Source organism: Gopherus flavomarginatus, unplaced genomic scaffold, assembly GCF_025201925.1.
Source record: "Gopherus flavomarginatus isolate rGopFla2 unplaced genomic scaffold, rGopFla2.mat.asm mat_scaffold_731_arrow_ctg1, whole genome shotgun sequence".
In the NCBI taxonomy this organism is placed as follows: domain Eukaryota; kingdom Metazoa; phylum Chordata; order Testudines; family Testudinidae; genus Gopherus; species Gopherus flavomarginatus.
In genome coordinates this window covers 32,501-54,138 of record NW_026115149.1, presented here as the reverse complement: position 1 = coordinate 54,138, position 21,638 = coordinate 32,501, and the positions used below count along the sequence as shown (strand labels likewise).

At 53.5% G+C, this 21,638-nt stretch overlaps 1 non-coding gene across 1 annotated transcript; it reads right to left on the bottom strand.

Moving 5' to 3' along the window:
* Positions 1 to 15,353: 15,353 nt before the first annotated feature.
* On the bottom strand, positions 15,354 to 15,436 carry TRNAN-GUU (transfer RNA asparagine (anticodon GUU)). Its single transcript has one exon. It is a non-coding gene; the product is annotated as a tRNA-Asn (tRNA).
* Positions 15,437 to 21,638: the final 6,202 nt, after the last annotated feature.

The following is a 21,638-nucleotide window of genomic DNA, read 5'->3' as shown; positions in this document are numbered from 1 at the left end:
TAAGCCTGACTCATGGGTGTCCCCTTTATATCTCACAGCAGCTGATGGTTAATGAGGTCAGGCTCCAGCACTAGGAGTCTGGTCAGTTTGACTAGCTCCATGTAGGTGGGTTATTTTCTCTCTTCACAAATTAGGGCATTTCCACCTCCAAACCTCCTGGGTCTGTTCCTAGAATCTAGGCCACTTAGTAAATAACTCCCAGCAGGTCTGCCACACCCTGGCCTCCTCCTTTCCCCACGCTGTGAATTTCCTGCCCCGCTCCAACCTCCAAACCAGACTCTGCAAACCTTCCCACCTCTGGTGTATTTGCTCTCCCTTTCCTCCAGCAGGAACCCACCAGCAACCCCCCGATAATCTCTACCTGGACTGACTCCACTGCAGCCATTTCTCTTCCCTGTCCCACGCCAGGCTGGGATGAGCTGGAGCAAAACATTCTGCAGCCTGTCTGGGGGAGAAGGGCAGTTGTGGGCGTTTCAGAACCGGTTTTAGTTAATTTCACATCACAATTCCCCCAGGCCCTTTCCCTGCAGACAGACACCCTAGATTCTGTCATGCTGGGAAATGCTCAATCTGTTTATTACAATTTAGACCTGGCCCCTCCTGCCAGGCTAAGTCCACAGACACATTTTTAACCTCCCTTCTCTCTCCCCTCACCCCTTCTCTGAACACAAGGCTAGAAAAGAGCAGAACCAAAGGAGTCACTGTGGGGGATTCCCTCAGACACTGACCCCACGGCAGCCACACCCCAGCAGGGGGAATATGGAGTCAGGAACTGGCTTTTGCTCTGTCTGATCCTTGTTTTGTTCACTGGAAAGTGGTTCTGCCCCAGGATGCAGCAATACATGTGTCTGGGTGGACTAGAGAGCTGGAAATCTCTCCCCCACATTCATTTCTCCCACTGCCCCTTTCAGTCTCTCCTTCCCCTGTCCTCTCTCCCTGCCCCTCTGGCTGGGACAGTCCCATTCCTGGGGGCTTTGCTCTCCCATGGCTGGATTTCCTCCTGGCAACCGCTAATGGGAGGAGAAATGAGGTGGTGTTGTTTGTGCAGAGTCACTTTCTTGCCAGACCCTAGGACATTCCCTGAGGTCTTTCAGTTACCTGGAGACTCTGGCTCAGAATTTAGTAGTAACAGGGCCCAGGACTGCCCTAGGGGGCTAGGACCAGCTGCAGAAAGTCATCCCCTGGGCCGGGCAGAGAAGAAGCTTTAATTAAGGTCACTTCCCAGCACAGAGCCCCACTGGGGGAGCAGCAGCTGCCAAGCCTGGTCTCCCAGATCACAATGGAGGCTGCAGCATCTGACCCAGGAAGCTGAACCCCAATATCCTGAGCAGAGAGGGACGGAGTGTATGAGCAGCTTCCCTCCTTTAGCTCTCTGGGGAGAGCAGCTAATGGGAGCCCCTCCTCACAGGGAGAATGGCTGATCTCATTTGACCCACTGTCCATCTGGAATCACTCCTTGTCTTTCCATACAGTGACTCTGGATTAACAACGGTCTCAATGACACCGGATTTCAGAAAGAATGAGTTCAGAACGCTGTGGAAAAGACCATCGTGTGGCAGTGCTGACTCCCTTCCCACCTCCCTCACCCCCGCAGATCTAGGACAAGGACTGGGGGCAAAAATTTTCCAAACGGAACCGAAAGTTCCTGCAGTTTTCAAAAGAGGAGAAAAGTAAATTCTGTGAATTTCACACTAACAGTGTTTGCTAAGTGGACAGAAAGTTATCACAGTGACAGGGCACGTGACTGGGGAATGGACTTGGTGACCTGGTGACTAGGAGCCAGGACTCTGGTACAAGTTGACCAGAGAGAAGGATCATGGTTAGCAGCAGCCCCCAGACACCCCCTAGTACCCAGAGCCCAGACCCCCCAGCCAGGGGCCCCAGACACCCCCCAGCCAGGATCCCATCAGATATTCCCTGGGACGCAGCCCCCAGAGTCCCTGGCCAGGGACCCCAGATACCCCTCAAAGCCCCACCGGCCAGAGAACCCCCACCACACCATGATTGCCAGGTTGGGAATCCCAAAGGGTTCCCCCCACCAAGAGCCCCCAGCAGCCAGGGACCCCCTCAAGGGACCCCCCCCCACTGGGAACTCAGTCCCTCACTGCCTGCCTAGGAACTTCCCCACCCTCCAGAACGATCTACCCTGACATTTGCCTGGGACCCCCTCCTCTGCCCAGTGTGACCCCCTGATGCTTTACAGTGCGACCCATCACTCTGCTTCCCTGGCATGCCCTCACCTAGTGCCAGGGATCCCCTCCCCCAGCTCTGTGCACTGGGCATGGCAACAAAACCAGGAACCAGCGGGGGAAGCACAGACAGAGCCCCTGGCACAGAACCAGGCTCCCTCTAACCCTCTGTCCCGCCTCCCCAAGAGACACCCACCCCCACTGTTCTGCAGCCACCAGGCCCCCAGCGATACCCACCTCCAGGACCCATAGCCTCAGGGATGGGCACATCAGAACCACCACCCCCGAAAACCCCAAACCTCCACAACCCACCAACCTGACTAGGGTACCCCCTGCCCAGCCACCCAGAGGCCTCCCCCTACCACAATGCCCCTTCAGCTGCAATCTCCCCACACAGACACCTTCCCTGCCCCTGCAAGTGTTACCTCACAGAGTGTGAGAAGTGGCTAGAAAGTTAACACACCACCTCCTGCTGGCCAGTCACACAGGCAGAGGGAGCCTGGGGAGTGCTTCTTTAACAGGAGAATGGAAGGCCTGGAGGGCAAGAAAGATCCACGGGCTGTCACTAGCAAATAATGGCCACCATGGATCCACCCCAGAGGCGGCTGCATCTTAGCACATTGGGAAACAACCCATCATATTCAATTAGAAATAAAACAACTAGAGAGAAGTGGGGCAAATGTTTGGGGTATTTTATATCAATCTTTGAGACACGCAGAGAGAACCCTGTCACAAAACGACATTTGATAACATGAGAGAAAACCACCAAGATCGGAGGGGATTTGATGTTGCTATTAAATAACTAGTGGAAAAGGGGGACTGTTGGACTGGATTTTATATGACTGTCCAATACATAAACAGAATGTGATGGTCCCCCCCCGGCCACGGGGCAACCATTCACGTGAGCAGCTCAGAGCCCTTTGAGGAGCTGATTTAAGGGCGGGGGGGGAGCTGGAAGGCTCCCTGGACAATGGAAGGGGGCCGCAGGGGATTGGGAAATGGGGTCTGGGCAGTCTCCATGGGGGATGTGCTCCTCCCTTCCCTTCCCTGCCCTGGCAGAGAACGGGAACCTCATCCCATCCCACTCCAGTGGGAGCCATGTTCTGGGGAATGACCCAGGGCAACAATTTCCCACCCAAACAAGGACAAATCGCTGCAGATAAAATGGGTGGAAAATCCACCCCCCATCGGAGAGATTTTAAATTGACATTTGAGAAGTATGGAGAGAAAAGGGAAAATCAGAGGCAATTAGAGAGCTGATCATTGGGGGGGGGAAGGAGAATCTCCCTGGATTTTATAGCCACGTGTGATAATGAGAGAGAAAAGGGGAAATCTTGAGAGAATGTGTGTGTGGGAGGAAGTGGCAAAAACAGGGACAGGATCCAGTTAACTCACCTCCCTCCCACCCCGGGAATGTCCTGGCTGCACAGAGACAGATCTACCCCCACACCCCAGTGACCTCCCCCCCCTGCAACTCCGGCTTCTCCTCCCCCTCGACACCTCCGCCCTCACACCAAAGGGGGGGGCTCTGCCAGCGCCTCCCCCTGAGCTCAACTCCTGCTCCTCCCCCCAGCCCGGATTGTGCCCTTTAGCCCCCCACGAACCCTGCCTCCAGCTGCCTGACCCCCCCCGCCCATCAATTTCCTGCTCTGCGCCCGCCCCTCCCACGCTCCCTGTTACTCCCCGCCCCGCTCCAGCCCCGCCCCCAGCGCCCGGCGGAACGTTACGGCTGGTCCGGGCAGGGGGAAGGGCAGCGGGCTTCAGCGGCTGTTACTGGGCATGCGCAGTGCCCGGGAGTAGCACATTGCTATGGGGAGGGATTTAATACACCGCCCCACCCCCGCCTGGCCCGGGGTCCGCCCCTCCCCCCCACACGACGGCCGGGCCCCGGCCCCCCCCATCCCAGCGGGGCGGGGGGGCGGATCCTCCTGCAGCTCCACTGGGGCCGAGGCGCCTTCAAGGCTTCTCCCAGGCTCCCCGGAGCACAGTCACTTTCCCGCCCCCCCAGTGCCCCCCCCCGGGGGCTCTCACTCCCCGGGGGCTCCGGGTCACAATGTCCCACCGCCCTTCCCACGCCTGCAGCTCCGGCTTCTCCCCTCCCGCCCCCGCCAGCCACACCAAGGGGAACCCCCGGGCCCCAGTCTCTGTCCCCACCTGGATCCCAGCGGGGCCGAGGGCAGATCCTGGCTGCAGCTGAGAGCAGCGGCTCCGCTCCAGCGCTGCTGGCACCACGTGGACACCAGGCAGCAGCTGCTCAGCCCGGGCTCCGCGTCACAATGTGCCAGAGCCCCGCCCCAAGGAGCTGCCCCGCCCCTGAGCTGAGCCAGAGCCCCGCCCCCAGGAGCTGCCCCGCCCCTGAGCTGAGCCAGAGCCCCGCCTCAGGAGCTGCCCCGCCCCTGAGCTGAGCCAGAGCCCTGCCCCCAGGAGCTGCCCTGCCTCTGGGCTGTGCCAGAGCCCCAACCCAGGAGCTGCCCAGTGTTGGGTCTCTGGTCTTCCTTCTCCTGCCTCCTTCTTCCCAGCAACCCCCCGCTCCCAGTTGCTCCCTTCCTGTGTCTGCAAACACACCCCCACCCCCCTCAGAGCTGGCTGCAGAGCTCGCTGGGGCTGTCTCCAGTGGCTGAAGTTGCCTCCATCTCTGCTTCACCTGGAGGGGAAGAGCCGAAGAGAGGAGATGGTCCCAGGGTGTGAAAGCAGAATCAGGGGGCAGGGAAAGAAGGACTGTTTGGAAAAGTGTTTTTTTTTTGCGAGGGGGGTGATCCAGAAGGAGTCAGAAGAAGTTGGGCAGCAGAGGCTCAGGGAATTTGAGGGGAACCCCCTGGGTGTCCCAGTGTTGACCAGGGTTCATACAGCACCTTGCACGATATGGGATCTGATCTCAGTCATGGTCTGTGCAGCACCTGGGAGCCCTGATGTCTGTTTCCTGATCACAGGCGCTGGGAATGGAGAGAGGGAAACCTCAGCACCTGAAGGTTAATGCAGCCCTGTGTGCAAACCCCTGCTAGGGTGATCCGACAGCAAATGTGAAAAATTGGGATGGGGGTGGGGGTTAATAGGCAGCTAGATGTAAGCAGAGTCAGGATAAGCTCTACCCTGACATCTGGTGGAAAGAATGTCAGAGAGTTTATTTGCATAGACACGCCTACCCTATCCCAGATTGCTGAGCGGTGGGACTGCTTGGTGACAAATGACTCACCCTCAGTTGGGTGGTACTTGCTAGACAAGGGTCATGGGTTCCAAAACCCAGTGAAGTAGAGAGGCTGGGGACAGGTATCTGTGCCTGGTGGGGCAGGCTCCTTGTGGAGCCAGAAGCACCAGTTGCACCCCCTCCTCTCTCCACTGTGGAATGTCAGAGTTGATTTTTTTATTCCCTCAAGAATCTAAATACAGGTGACTGAGCTGAACTCACTTTGGGCTAATGGTGCAGTAGCACTGGGGCTCCCCCACTAAGAACTGAGATCACTAAGAGTTGAAATCACAAAAAAGCTGAAATGACTGAGCTGAGAGCACTGAGCATTGTGCTAACTAGTGGGGGAGCCTGAAGATATGCTGTGGAACAGAGCAGCTGGCGGAGTGGAGCAGTTGCGGGGACGGCTGGAGCGGATCACGGGACAGCTGGTGGCAGCAGAGCGGCTGGCAGAGCGCAGTAGCTGCGGGACGGGTGGAGCGGCCCACAGAGTGAGCGGAGCCGAGCAGTTTTGCAGAGCAGCTCATGGAGCAGAGCAGCTGGTGGAGCGGAGCAGTTCCTGAGGACGGCTGGAGGAGCAGAGTGGAGCGGAGCAGTTCGTGGAGAAGGCGGAAGCAGAACCCACGGAGAGGCAGGGCAGTTGGCCCTGGACCACGTAAGGTGCCCCTTTCTACCCAGGCTGGGGGGAGGGACCTCTACAGATAGACTCTCGAACTCTGGGGTGGCATTGACCAGAGACTTTTGGGTTGTTGGACTTTGGGGTGATTGGACTTAAAACCCTAAGCGGAAAAAGGACAGTGCCAAACGTACTTGGAGGTGGGGTTTTGTTTATGGTTTGTGTTATAACCCTGTTTGTGGTGTTTCTCCAATGGGATGCCGCATTGATTCCTTCCTTTATTAAAAAAGATTTTGCTACACTCAGACTCCGTGCTTGCGAGAGGGGAAGTATTGCCTCCTAGAGGCGCCCAGGGGGGTGTGGTATGTGAGTGTCCCAGGTCACTGGGTGGGGGCTCGAGCCGGTTATGCATTGTGTTACTGAAACGGAACCCCTGGATACTGAACCCGGCCCTTGTTGCTGCCAACTAGAGGGGCAGAAGGGTTACATTTTTGGGGGCTCGTCCGGGATCCTTGGGTCAGTACCCCTCGCAAGCACTTGTTGAGTGTTCCACTGTATTGGGAAATAATTATGTTTATATTTTGAGGAAACTACTGTTTGTATAATGGCTAATATGTCGGGTTTGTTGGGCCCCAGTCCTGCAGCCTCTAGCTCAGGGGCGGCAGACTCAGCCTATGATTGGGCAAAAGCACTGGGGCATATATTGGAAAAGATTGTGTTGGCCTATGCTACGTCAAACTCTTGTCGTAAGTTAAGGTTATTTGATGGGGAAGAGGAGTTTGAACTTTGGTCGGAGCATACTACTGAAATGCTGCGGGAGTGGGCCGTACCCGATGTAGAAAAGCGACGATGTCTAATAGAGAGCCTTAGTGGCCCAGCATTAGATGTAATTCGCACCCTGAAGCTCACTGACCCTGAGGTCAGTGTGAAGGACTGCCTAGAGGCCCTTGATAATACCTTTGGGAGCGTAGAGGGCCCTGAGGACAGTTACTGTAAATTCATTAATTCCCGACAGCAAAGGGGTGAGAAAATTTCAGCCTACATACAGAGGCTGGAGAGACTACTTCAGAGAGCTGTTATGAGGGGAGCAGTGACTGCTGAGCAGATGGATCAGACCAGACTGGCTCAAGTTGTAAGAGGGACTCAGTATCGGAACCCAATCCTACTTCATCTCCGACTAAGAGAACGGCAGGAACATCCCCCAAGTTACTCCCAGCTGATAAAGGAGGTCAGGGAAGAAGAAGAAAGGCAGGCAGCCAGCGAGTGTTGGGAAGCCCAAACATTGGAACGAGCCAGTACGACACCACCGCCAATGGCCAGTGTACTGATGGTGAGCACCACAGAGGAACTTGCCCAACAAATGCAGGTCCTGACAGAACGGATAGCTGAGCTGCAAAGCATCATTGACCAAGCTAAGACTTCCCGGAATAAGGAGCCTCAGACTGTGATGATAGAGAAGTCAGTATCTAGAGTCACCGTCCCACCTCGCCGAATGGGGAAAGGACACTTCTTTTGCTACCGGTGTGGTCAGGATGGGCACAGTGCTGCTAACTGCCATAAGGAAGAGAACCCCTCCTTAGTGTATGAAAAGCTGAGGATCAGTTGGGAGAGATCCAGTAGCTGCCAGAAGGTCCGGGGACAGAGACCATCTAGGCCTAGAGGATTTGAAGATTCCCCCAGAAGAGACCAACCAGCTGGGATCCCTGCAGGACTGATAGGGCCTCGAGCAGAGGTCATGGTGAGGATTGAAGGGGCGGAGTGTAAAGCTGTGCTTGACACTGGATCTCAAGTGACTATTATATTTCAGTCATTCTACCAACAGATGCTTAGGCACCTGCCCATACAGCCACTGACTGGCATTGGTCTGTGTGGCCTCAGCATGGATGAATACCCTTATCAGGGCTATGTCATAGTACACCTGGAATTCCCAGAAGAGATTGCTGGGGTAAGACAGGAGGTGGACACTGCTGCTTTAATATGCCCTGACCCCAAAGGAGCCTCTGATGTGTCTGTGCTAATAGGGACCAACTCCAGCCTCTTTAGGATACTGGCCGATTACTGCAGACAGCAAGCAGGAGACCAATATCTGAATACCTTGGTGATACACACACACTGTGCCGAGGCTTACAGAAAAATTGAGGACACGAGAAAAGTGATGCCTGATTTGCCAGTCGGAGCACTGAGGTATGCGGGCCTGGTCCCTTTAGTGGTGCCTGCCATGTCAGAAAAGGAGGTGATTGTCAGGAGTACCTGCCTAAAAGGCAGTAAGGAAACATTAGCTGTGGTAGAGCAGCCAACCAAGGGAGGGCTCCCAGAAGGAGTGCTGGTTCTCAGCGGAGTCATAACCCTACCTGCTGAAGCCCAGGAGGAGGTGACGATACTGGTTGCTAATGAAACACGCCGTGATGTGTTTGTAAAACCAGGGCAGAAGATTGCAGACATTTTGAGCCTGAAAGCGTTGTGAGACCCCAGTGTGAAGCTGAAGTTCCAATGATAGATCCTGCGAAGTTTGACTTCGGGGACTCACCGCTGTCTGAGGAGTGGAAGGATCGCCTGAGGAAGAAGCTTTGCGAGAGATCCGAGGTGTTCTCACTACATGAGTGGGACGTGGGATGTGCAAAGGGAGTGGAACACCATATCAGGCTACAAGATCCCCGACCCTTCAGGGAGAGGTCTAGGAGGATTGCCCTCTCTGAGATGGAAGACGTGCGCCATCATCTTCAAGAGCTGATCGCAAATGGTATCATCACAGAGTCACGAAGCCCCTATGCCTCACCCATTGTGGTCGTTCGTAAGAAGAGTGGAAAAATCCGGATGTGTATTGACTACCGCACCCTAAACAGGCGCACTACGGTTGATCAGTACACCATGCCTCGAGTACAAGATGCCTTGGACTGTTTGCTGGGTAGTCAGTGGTTCTCTGTGTTGGATCTTCGGAGTGGATACTACCAGATCCCTCTGGGTGAAGAAGATAAGGAGAAGACAGCCTTCATCTGCCCATTAGGGTTTTATCAGTTCGAACGCATGCCCCAAGGGATTTCTGGAGCACCTGCCACATTTCAACGTCTTATGGAAAAAGTCGTGGGAGACATGAATTTACTGCAGGTGTTAGTTTACTTGGATGACCTGATTGTGTTTGGAAGAACCCTGGAGGAACATGAAGAAAGACTTCTTAAAGTGCTCGACAGGTTGGAGGCATACGGTTTGAAGCTTTCAATTGATAAATGCCAGTTCTGCCAAACCTCAGTGAAGTATGTAGGTCACATCGTGTCCCAAGAGGGTGTGAGTACTGACCCCGATAAAATAGAAGCACTCACTACCTGGCCACGTCCCATTAACTACAGAGAACTCAAGACGTTTCTTGGATTTAGTGGTTACTACCGCAGATTTGTGAAGAACTATGCTACGATTGTAAAACCTCTGAATGATCTTACCAGGGGATACCAGTCCAACAAGAACAAATCTAAGACCCAGAATAAGCGGAGGCCTCCAAAGCCGCCTTTGCAGAGACACTATGGCCCCTTCGAACCATTTGGGCCGCGGTGGGATGAAAGATGTGAGAGAGCTTTTCGGGAAATCATTACTCGCTTAACTCATGCTCCCGTCCTAGTCTTTGCTGACCCAAGCAAACCGTTTATCCTGCATACTGATGCCAGTTTGGAGGGTCTGGGAGCAGTACTGTATCAGGAAGTGGAAGGCAAACGCAAACCGGTAGCCTTTGCCAGCCGAGGACTGTCTGACAGTGAAACTCGCTACCCCATCCACAAGCTGGAGTTCTTGGCCTTGAAATGGGCCATCACTGAGAAATTCCGAGACTACTTGTACGGTGCTCAGTTCCAGGTGTGGACAGACAACAACCCACTGACCTATGTGTTAACAAGTGCTAAATTGGATGCTACAGGCCAGAGATGGGTGGCCGCCTTGGCTAGCTATGAGTTCAGCATTCAATACCGATCAGGGAGGAGCAATGTAGATGCAGATGCCTTGTCCAGACGTCCGCAGGCACCTGATGTTGCTGTGATACCCACGGATGGCGTGAGAGCTATTTGCAGTGTGAGTCGCCGAGAGCCGGAGGCCCATGAGAGCCTTCATGGATGTGTTGCTGAAGCTTTGGGCCTACCCCCTGAAGGCGTGCCTTCTGCTTCAGTGAACTACATTGCTTTGGACCAATCTCCCTTGCCCATGCTCAATACGGCTGACTGGCAAGAGGCCCAACTACAAGATGCTGACATTCGTGATACACTACTTGCCAAAAGAGGGGGGCGAGGCCCAGCTGAGGTTGTCCCACCTACCCCAGAGGGCAAACTACTATTGAGAGAATGGACCAAACTAAAACTGATTCAGGGAGTGCTACACCGCACGACCACAGACCCTCTACAAAAGCAACGGAATCAACTAGTGCTGCCAAAAGATTACAGAGCCCTGGCCATGAGGGCCCTGCATGATGACTTTGGACATTTAGGGATGGAGAGGACCCTGGAACTTATCCGCAGTAGATTCTATTGGCCACGGATGGCTGAAGATGTTCGCCGGAAATGTGAGACCTGCGCGCGATGTGTGCAAAGGAAAACTCTGCCCACGAGGGCTGCATATCTGAAGAACATCACCAGCAACAAACCTCTGGAGCTGGTTTGCATTGATTTCTTGTCTTTAGAAGTGGACAAGAGGAATATTGGGAACATCCTAGTAGTGACCGACCATTACACGCGATATGCGCAGGCATATCCCACACGTGATCAGAAGGCCACTACCGTCGCTCGAGTACTGTGGGAAAAATATTTCTCAGTTTATGGATTCCCAGCCCGGATACACTCGGATCAGGGACGAGACTTTGAGAGTCACCTTCTGAAGGAGGTGCTGAGGATAGCAGGAATTAAAAAGTCAAGGACAACGCCTTATCACCCACAGGGTGACCCTCAGCCAGAGAGGTTCAACCGAACCCTGTTAGATATGTTAGGGACTTTGCGGCCAGAGCAGAAGGCAACCTGGAGCCAACATGTCGCATTTCTAGTGCACGCCTACAACGCCACAAAGAACGACGCTACGGGAGTCACCCCATATCTCTTAATGTTTGGGCGAGAACCAAGATTACCCATAGACCTGTGCTTTGGTGTATCCGAGGATGGAGATAGCTATGAAACTCACCAGCAATATCTATCCCGTCTACGAGAAAAGCTGCGGGATGCTTATCACTTAGCTACATCTGCAGCTCAGAAGAATGCAGGCCGCAACAAACATCGATATGATGCTAGGGTACGTCTGCAAGAGCTCCAGCCAGGGGACAGAGTCCTGCTGAGAAATTTGGGTATTGCTGGCAAACACAAGATAGCTGACAGATGGAAGGCAATACCTTACTTAGTGATGGAAAAGCTAGGAGACCTGCCGGTCTACAAGATAAAACCTGAAGAGGGTCCAGGGCAGACCAAAACCGTGCATAGAAACCTTTTGCTCCCTGTGGGAGAATTGGTAAGCAGCCCTTATGAGGTGGGCCACAACAGGGCAACTGGGCAGAACAAAGGTGCTGTACCAAAGCCGCCTTCCAATGTGGACAGCCGGCCTCCTGCAGCTAACCTACCCCTACTCGGCACATCTGACAGTGAGTCTGAGGAGGAAGACACAACCATGGTGTATCCTGGGATGAAGACAAGATTTCAGTCTCGATCCGCTGAATCAGAAGAGAGCACATCCTCTTCCACCCTAAACCCTATGGCAGAAGTATTTAGGCCCATTCCTGACATCCCTGAGCCACTGGTGGGACCCCCGTGTAATGACTTACACAGGCTATTGGACAATGGTGACATACAGATGGAGGATGTCCAGAGCACCTGCGACCCTCCACTGTTAGAACTAGAAATGCAGGAGCCTATGCCAGTATCTGAGGGGAACTCACAGGAAACCTCCCCATCCGGCACTCAAGAGGATGTCCCCCCTACCATAGCAACAGAGATTCTTAATAGGCGAGACAGGGTAATAAGACCAGTGAAACGGTTAACTTACGATGCACCTGGGGTGATTAGTGAGGAGCCTATACATTTAGCACACAGGTTTGTGAAAGCTAAAGTGGGCTATCTAATGCCTTTTGGAGGGGACCAATAAGTTGGTATAGTAGGGAATGTGATTTGTCGGGACGACAAATTCTTGGCTGGGGGAAGGATGTAAGCAGAGTCAGGATAAGCTCTACCCTGACATCTGGTGGAAAGAATGTCAGAGAGTTTATTTGCATAGACACGCCTACCCTATCCCAGATTGCTGAGCGGTGGGACTGCTTGGTGACAAATGACTCACCCTCAGTTGGGTGGTACTTGCTAGACAAGGGTCATGGGTTCCAAAACCCAGTGAAGTAGAGAGGCTGGGGACAGGTATCTGTGCCTGGTGGTGCAGGCTCCTTGTGGAGCCAGAAGCACCAGTTGCACCCCCTCCTCTCTCCACTGTGGAATGTCAGAGTTGATTTTTTTATTCCCTCAAGAATCTAAATACAGGTGACTGAGCTGAACTCACTTTGGGCTAATGGTGCACTAGCACTGGGGCTCCCCCACTAAGAGCTGAGATCACTAAGAGTTGAAATCACAAAAAAGCTGAAATGACTGAGCTGAGAGCACTGAGCATTGTGCTAACTAGTGGGGGAGCCTGAAGATATGCTGTGGAACAGAGCAGCTGGCGGAGTGGAGCAGTTGCGGGGACGGCTGGAGCGGATCACGGGACAGCTGGTGGCAGCAGAGCGGCTGGCAGAGCGCAGTAGCTGCGGGACGGGTGGAGCGGCCCACAGAGTGAGCGGAGCCGAGCAGTTTTGCAGAGCAGCTCATGGAGCAGAGCAGCTGGTGGAGCGGAGCAGTTCCTGAGGACGGCTGGAGGAGCAGAGTGGAGCGGAGCAGTTCGTGGAGAAGGCGGAAGCAGAACCCACGGAGAGGCAGGGCAGTTGGCCCTGGACCACGTAAGGTGCCCCTTTCTACCCAGGCTGGGGGGAGGGACCTCTACAGATAGACTCTCGAACTCTGGGGTGGCATTGACCAGAGACTTTTGGGTTGTTGGACTTTGGGGTGATTGGACTTAAAACCCTAAGCGGAAAAAGGACAGTGCCAAACGTACTTGGAGGTGGGTTTTTGTTTATGGTTTGTGTTATAACCCTGTTTGTGGTGTTTCTCCAATGGGATGCCGCATTGATTCCTTCCTTTATTAAAAAAGATTTTGCTACACTCAGATTCCGTGCTTGCGAGAGGGGAAGTATTGCCTCCTAGAGGCGCCCAGGGGGGTGTGGTATGTGAGTGTCCCAGGTCACTGGGTGGGGGCTCGAGCCGGTTATGCATTGTGTTACTGAAACGGAACCCCTGGATACTGAACCCGGCCCTTGTTGCTGCCAACTAGAGGGGCAGAAGGGTTACATATATAAGAAAAAAGACCCCAAAATCGGGACATTCCGTCACACTAGTCCCTGCTGCTCTCATAAGGGGTTGGCTTAGAGAGGGTTTGGCTACGCTTGCAGCTGTACAGCACTGGGAGTTAAAGCTGTCTTCCTACAGCTGTGTAGGGAAAGCGCTGCAGTGTGGACACAGTGACAGCTACCAGCGCTGCAGTGTGGCCGCATTTGCAGCGTTGTTGGGAGCGGTGCATTGTGGGCAGCTATCCCAGCGTTCAAGTGGCTGCAATGTGCTTTTCAAAAGAGGAGGGTGGGGCGGAGTGTGACAGCGTGGGGGAGACAAAGCGAGTGGATTTTTGGAGCTGACACTGTGTCAGCTCCGTCCCTTGCAAGCTCCGACCCCCTCCGCCACCCGTCATTCACTAAATGCAAATAGCCGCCTTTGTTTTTTTCCTCACAGACCAGATAAGCAGCTGCTCCAAAACAGACACCGCCCCACTCCCCGTGCCCACCGGGCTGCTTCTCTCCTCAAGCAAACACCAGCTGTGGGCGTTCCAAAGGGATTCCCTGCCTCTGCTCATTCACTGCAAACAGTAACTGTGTTTGGTTTATAGATAAGCAGCTCCGGGAGCCCCGAGCTCACACCAAAACAAACAGAGGCATCACACCAAAACAAAGAGCGTTATCTCTACTTAAAAGCATTATGGGAAGGTTCCGGAGGTCAGTGACAGCGTAGTAAGATTAATCACTGTTTACACTGGCACCCCAGCGCTGCAGCACCAGCTCTGTTCTCTTTATTCCTCTCGTCGAGGTGGAGTACATGCAGCGCTGTAGCCAGAGAGATACAGAGCTGTATGTGCCTTGCCACTGTGGACGGGGAGTAAGTTACAGCGCTGTAAAGCCACCACCAGCGCTGCAACTCTCCAGTGTAGCCAAGGCCTGAGTTGTAGTAATAATAGCAGCCAAGAGTCCTGTGGCACCTTATAGACTAACACACGTATTGGAGCATGAGCTGTCGTGGGTGAATACCCACTTCATCAGATGCAACAATAGTCCCATATGGGCTAGTGGTCAGGATTCCTGGTTTTCATCCATGTGGCCTGGGTTCAACTTCTGGTGTGGGAACAATGCAGAGCTTTTACCCAGAGTGGAGGCAGGAGTGGAAAGGGATCCTGCCAGCAGGGGAGTTAGACAGTGTGGGGAGGGGATCCCAGAAGTGGGGGTGGAGCAGTGGTCTGGGGGAAGATGAGGGAAGGATCCCAGCAGTGTGGGAAGTTGACGGCCTGGAGAGCACAGGCCTGGCATGGGGACCTGGAAGAGTGAAGGTGTCCCTCTAAACCCATCAACTGCAGACTAGGCAGGCTTGGAAGAATTACCTATTTGTTAGTAAATGTCAATTTCTGTGTAAACACACAACCCAATGGCAAAATATTTCCATCGATAATCATCAAAATTGACAGATGGGCAAAGTAAGAAACATGCTGCTTGGGAACTTATCCTGTTGTAGGAGCAGCAGTGATCGGTGTCCTCTGTATAACCTGTATGCTCAAAAGGTCTGTTACACTCCCCTCTGGCTCGTCTCCTCTCCCTCTTTGAATGCCTGTGAAGTGGCTTTCCCCCTCTCCTTTGTACCTCCAGTGAATGCCCTTCTCCCGGTCCGTCTGGCCACTGGTTCGCTGTGTTACATTCCATCCATGCCTCAGGGAGACTGACCTTAATCGCACCATCCATCACTGTGCTGTGGGACACTTACCTTAAAGGATCCTGACATCTCCACTGCCAGGCCTGTCCTGGGAGCGTGAGTATGACACCCTTCCTCCTCCCTTCTTTTGAGCTTAGCTATCAATATATTAAGTGTGCTGCTTTCTGCCAGACTCTGGGGGGTCATTAGTCCTCCTAAGCTTACTAGCTGACCCAATTTGGGGTAACAGAAGCAACATTGTTTGATCTGTTGTTGTACCAAGGGGGGACATAGTTGTCTATAAAAGAGGAGTCAAGACTAAATGCATCCAGGGAGGATGGGATTTGAACCCATGTGTGCAAAGCACAATGGAGTAACAGTCCATCAGCTTAACCACTTGGCTACCTCACCTGAGTTGTCAAAAAAGGCACAGGAGGAGAAATCTAAGGCCGGCAGAGTTAGGGACACTAAGGAGTTTTTAAATACTAAGTGTAAGCAGGGTCTGAATGAGCTCCCCCCTCACATTTAGTGAGGAGCTGAGGGAAAGACTTCAGGAACAGACCGTGTTTGCATAGACACACCTACTCTGCCCAGGTATGCAGCATGATGGGGCCGCTTCCCCAAAATGACCAGTTTGGATGGTGGTGGGTTACAAATCACTTTAGGATTGAGTGCAGTGAAATGTTATTCTCCTTCCTGCATGAATGAAGGGCAGCAGAACATACCTAGTCTGTCCTGATGGAGGGGTAGGTGGGTGAGGAATAGCTTTTATTGGACTGCAGAGAAGTGATTGAGGATGTCACCCTAAAACAGTGGTCCTCAAACATTTCACATTGTGCCCTCTTATCCATGGCTGTGGCCCTCGGAAGCCACGATCGAGAACCGGGGCTGGGAGTAGGGCTGTTGCTTGCTAGGGAGTGGGGTGCAGACAGGGGTATGGGGGTTGAGGCCAGGCTGGAAGGCAGAGGCCCAGGCTGAGGGTGGGGTTGGGGAAGAGCTGGGACATAGTGGGGCTGAGTGTTGCTCCCTCTCTGCCCTCCATAGGGGCTGGCTCAGGCCCTGAGGTGCCCACATCAATCTTCCTCTGTGTCCCCCTAGAAGTCACACCCCACATTTTGGGGACCACTGACCCCAACTCACTAAGCAGGGGCTAGTGATGCCCAAGCCCAGGGAAAGGGAGAACAAGTGTGGGGGCCCCAGCACTGGAACCATGGCCCCCCCCTTCTGTCTCTGGCTCTGTCTCCTTCCACACCTTCCCCCGCCGGCCCCACCCTGTCACTCCTTTACCTCTGCTCCGCTGCGGCCCCAAGATCAGAGAAGCTCTGTGCCCCTGCTGCAGCCTCCGGGCCGTAGCAAGGAGTGGGAGCTCCTTCAGCACTGAGGCTGACATGGGGGACACTTTTCCAGGGGGACCTAATTTGGGCAGGGCCCCTGGTCATGGGCCCCACTGTCCCCTTGGCAAGGCAAGGTTTGGGGAGGCTGAGCCCCTCCCACCAGGAGCCTCCATTACGAGCCGCCCAGGCTACTACTGCTCAGTGTGTGGCCCGTCTGTCTGCGTTTTCTGCAGCTCGTGCTGGGAGCCTGGCCGGCCTTAGGGGTGGGGCCCCCTGGCAGCTGCCCAGGGCTCCATGGGGTCAAAGGGCACCGTGTGGCAGTGCAAAGGTGCTCACTGCTCTCCCCTGCCCCAATGCTCCTCCATGGGCCCAGAGAGGGTTGGAGAGAGCGAGGAGCAACACTATGTGCTCCATGCGTCCTGGTCACTTTCCCACCTGGGCTGTGCTGTGAGGGGAGCATCAGAAGCTGCTGCTCTCTGCCCTCCCCTTATGCAGCCCAGCTGAGGAAAGTGACCTGGATGCAGGGAGCTCGGATGATGTCGCTTCTTGCCCCCACATCCCACAGCCCCTAGGGGTGCCTGGAGGAGCAGCGTTCCAGGGAGGAGTGGGGGGCAGCAATGCCAGCTGCTCCATGCACACAGGTCAGTGTCCCCACATGGGCGCAGGAGGGGGTGCAGGGGTTTCTGTGATGCCTATTCTATCAATATCGTCACTTAATACCAGGCACTCAAATTCACCCGTCTTAGTACTTAGACATTTAGCATTTGTATTTAAGCACTTATAAAATATATCCCAGTTTAGCTGTCTGCTATTATATGATGTAATTGAGGGAGACTCTTTCATTTCATTGTTTCTCATCAGATCCTACCTGTACATTGTCATCTTCCATCCTCTCCTCCTTACTATGCTATAGCGAATCCCTGTGAATAGTTCCTCTACTAACGGATGTCTCTGTCTGAACCCTGTGCTCCTCAGCCCCTGTCGGCTTTCCCCCAGCTCTGAGGCTGTATCTACACCGCACACCTTACCACGGTGCAGCTGTGCCACTCTAACCATGCCATTGTAAGGTGCGCTGTGTGGCCGTCCTTATCGCTGGGAGAGAGCTTCCCCGGCAACAAAACCAAACCACCTCCAACGAGGTGCAGGAGTTTCGTCACCGGTAGCACAGCTCCACCTACAAAGCGCTGTTCACACTGCTGCTTTGCATGGCTCAAATTTTGGCATTCGGAGAGTGTTTTTTCTCATCCCTGAGTGACAAAATTTTTAACAACAAAAGCCCAAGTTTAAAAGAAACTCTGCCACCTATTTAATTTATCTTTATACAACCTTTGTACTGTCTCCAGTTTTCGTGCCCAAAGTCCCCAGGAAAAGGAAAACAACCAGCAGTGGAACCAATAGGAAATCCAGCAATGGAACTCAGGAGTCCTGGGGGTGTGCTAGCCTGACCAGATGTCCTTATTTTATAGGGACAGTCTGAATTTTGGGGTCTTTTTCTTATCTAGGATCCTATTACCCCCCACTCCCTGTCCCGATTTTTCACACTTGCTGTCTGGTCACCCTAGGGTGTGCACGTGTGGATCCCAACTGCTCCCTGCCCCCCTCATTGAAGCAGATGTGCAGGGTTACTGCCCTGGGAACTGCAGGGCACCAGTGGACATGGGGCTGGCTGGAGGTAGGGTCTGGCTGCAGGCAGGGCAAGGGATACGGGGCTGGCTGGCCTCAGGCAGGAGGGTGGATCAGGGTTGGCTGGAGAGAGGGCCGGAGGTGCGGGGCTGGCTGCAGACAGGGTTGCAGGGCTGGTGCAGGCTGGGGGTGTGTGGGGGCTGGCTGGATTGGGGCAGGGCCACAGGGGGGTGTGGCAGGAGTCGGCTGGAGACAGGGCAGGAGGTGTGTCAGGAGCTGGCTGCAGGGCTGGCTGCAGACAGGGCAGGGAGGATGCGGCTGGTGCGGGCAGGGCAGGGGGTGCAGGGCTGGCTGGAGACAGAGGCTGGCTGCGGGCAGGGCATGGGGCAGGGCCGGTGCAAGGATGTTTCACGCCCTAGTCGAAAACTTCGACCTTGCACCCTCTCCCCTCCGCGCCCCCACTCTGCGGCGCCCCACCCGTGGCAGCTCCCTCCTCTACCCTGAGGCATCTCTCTTGTGGCAACTCCCTCGCTCTGCCCTGTGGCACCCCGCCCTCGCCCCAGCTCACCCCTGCTCCGAGCACGAGCACCCCGAGTACATCGTGGCTGCTTCACTTCTCCCGCCTGCCAGGCTTTCGGCGCCTAAGCCTGCCAGGCTGTCAAGCACCCTCCTCTGAGCCACAGCAGCCTGACAGTTGACAATAGAGGCACCTTAACCCCTGAGCTCCTTCAATGTGTCCCCCTCCAGGGTCCAGCTCCGATCACCAGATACTCAGGGTATGTATATACCACCTGCTGAATCGGTGGGCAGTGATCGATCCAGCTCGGTGAGAGACGCAGGCAGAGTCTACGGGGAGCTGCAGCAGTCGATTACCGCGACTGTGACATGAAAAGTATAATATAATATCTTATTGAAAGGTGACAGGGCCAGAAAGAGTAATTAACTCACCTCACCGACTGACCTGACCCGTGGGTGAACCTTAAGAACTGGTTAGCAAGATATGTAAATAAACAGAGCTTTGAAATGGAAGTCTGCAGTGTTAGAGGTAGAAGGGGAGGTGTTTGCTCAGGTCTTGTGATGTAAGCAAACAAGTCTTGTCTATTGCTATAGTTTTAATTCAAAGAGCAAAAAAAGGAATATTAACATTTATGATGATACTTGAGTGAAATAGTATTATTGTCTATGTGTCTCTTTGAAGGTTGTGGTAACCTGTATCTGAACTGTTTGATGGATAAATTACCCTGTACTAATTGCCAGGATGTTTGGAAGGAGAGTTAAACCTATTGTTTTCTCAGGCCGAAAGGCTACTGGAAATGTATAAGAAGCCTGGAACACGATCCTTCTTCATCTCAGATCTGCTTGGGTTTCAAGAGGGGGAAACCTTAAGCCACAAGGATTGAGATCCCAGTCATTCAATGGAGCCACCCTGAATATGGAAATTGGACTATAACCTATGGACTATTTCTAAAAGGACTTTGGCAACTACAAGCTCACCTCTACTATGTATCTGAACCTCAAGAATTGTATTCAAGTCTATATGTCTATTAATCTTTTAACCAACACTCTCTCTCTTTTCTTTTCTAATTAATTTTAGCTTAGTTAATAAGAATGGCTATAGCAGTATTTGGGTGAGATCTAAGTTATAATTGAACCTGGATATGTAGCTGATCCTTTGGGATCGGAAGAATCTTTTCTTTTATATGATGAAGTAAGATTTCAGAAATCATCATCATATCTGACAGGTGTGTCTGGACGGAGGCCTGAGGCTGGGTACTTTAAGGGAACTGTGTGGCTTAAACTTCTAAGTAACCAGTGAGGTACTACAGAAGCTGTTTTGTGCTGGCTTGGTAAATCTAAGTATTGAAATAACTAGCAGCGTTTGGGATTTGTCTGCCCTGTTTGTTTGCAGTTCACCCTGATTGAGTGACCTCAGCTGGCTCCCACGGGCAGCACCGTCACACCTACGTCCAGGCTGTAGGGGTCCGGGGGATCTTAGGGGCCTTGGGGTGCACAGATACCTACGTCCAGGCCGTAGGGGTCCCTGGAGTCCTTAAAGAGTTTTGGGGGGGACACAGATACCAATCTCCAGGCTTTAGGGGTCCCAAGGGGGCTTAGGGGGTTCGGGGGGTGCACATATTCCTAAATCCAGGCTGTAGTGGTACCAGGGGGGCTTAGGGGGTTAGTGGGGGGCATAGATACCTACGTCCAGGCTGGAGGCATCCTGGGAGTCTTAGGGGATTTTTGGTGGCCCAAGATACCTATGTCCAGACTCTAGGGGTACCAGGGGGTCTTAGGGGTTCGGGTGGGCACAGATATGTATGTCCAGGCTGTATCCGTCCTGGGGGGGGGTTGAGGTTTTGTGAGGGGTACAGATATCTACGTCCAGATTGTAGATGTCCCGGGAGGCGGTAGGAGGGTTGGGGGGGGTACAAATACCTACGTCCAGGCTGTAGGGGTTCCTGGGGGGTTAGGGGGTTTCTGAGGGGCACATATACCTACATGCACACTGGAGTGTCCCAGGGGGCTTCTGGAGTCTATATGGGGTACAGATACCAATGTCCTGGCTGTATAGGTCCCTGGGGGGCTTAGAGGGTTTGTGGGGGGCACATATACCTACGTCCAGGCTGCAGGGGTCCCGGAGGGGCTTAGGGTCTGTCACGGAGTGTGGGGGAGTCCGGTCCGGGACCCCTCTTCCTGGGACTCACAGTGACTCTCAGTCATACAGTAAAACAGAAGGTTTATTGGACAACAGAAGTGAAGGATACAGCAGAGTTTGGAGGCACAAGCAGGATCCTGCAATCGAGTCCTTCTGGGGGTTCAGGAAACATATTTCCCAGTTTGGGATTCCCTGAATTCCAACCACCCAGACCAAAACCGAAACTGAACTAACCCAACTCCCTCCTGCCGGCCCCTCCTGTGTCCAGCTTCCCGGGCAAAGTTGCTGACCCCCTCCCCCCTGCCTAGCTCGAGTTACAGGTGAGAACATGTCGGTCCTAAAGTCACCCCTGCTCTCCCATCCCCCACACAGACAGTCCCTACTCCATCACAGTAATGCACAGAACATTTCCTGCATGGAGCAACAGTGACACTGTATCAGAGGGGTAGCGTGTTAGTCTGGATCTGTAAAAGCAGCAAAGAATCCTGTGGCACCTTATAGACTAACAGACGTTTTGGAGCATGAGCTTTCGTGGGTGAATACCCACATGGACTTTTTTGAGGGTCGAAATGACAGTCTGGACCTCTATGTTGAATGCTTCTGCCGACGTGCACAGGCAGCAATCCTGGAACAACAACATCGCTTGCCTCATAACCTAAGTTGTGCAGAACGCAATGCCATCCACAGCCTCAGAAACCACCAGACATTATCATCAAAGAGGCTGATAAAGGAGGTGCTGTTGTCATCATGAACAGGTCTGACTACCAAAAGGAGGCTGCCAGACAACTCTCCAACGCCAAATTCTACAGGCTACTTCCTCAGATCCCACTGAGGAATACACTAAGAAACTACAGCATCTACTCAGGACACTCCCTACACTAACACTGGAACAAATCAACATACCCTTAGAGCCCAACCAGGGTTATTCTATCTACTACCCAAGATCCACAAACCTGGAAATCCTAGATGCCCCATCATCTCGGGCATTGCAACTCTCACTG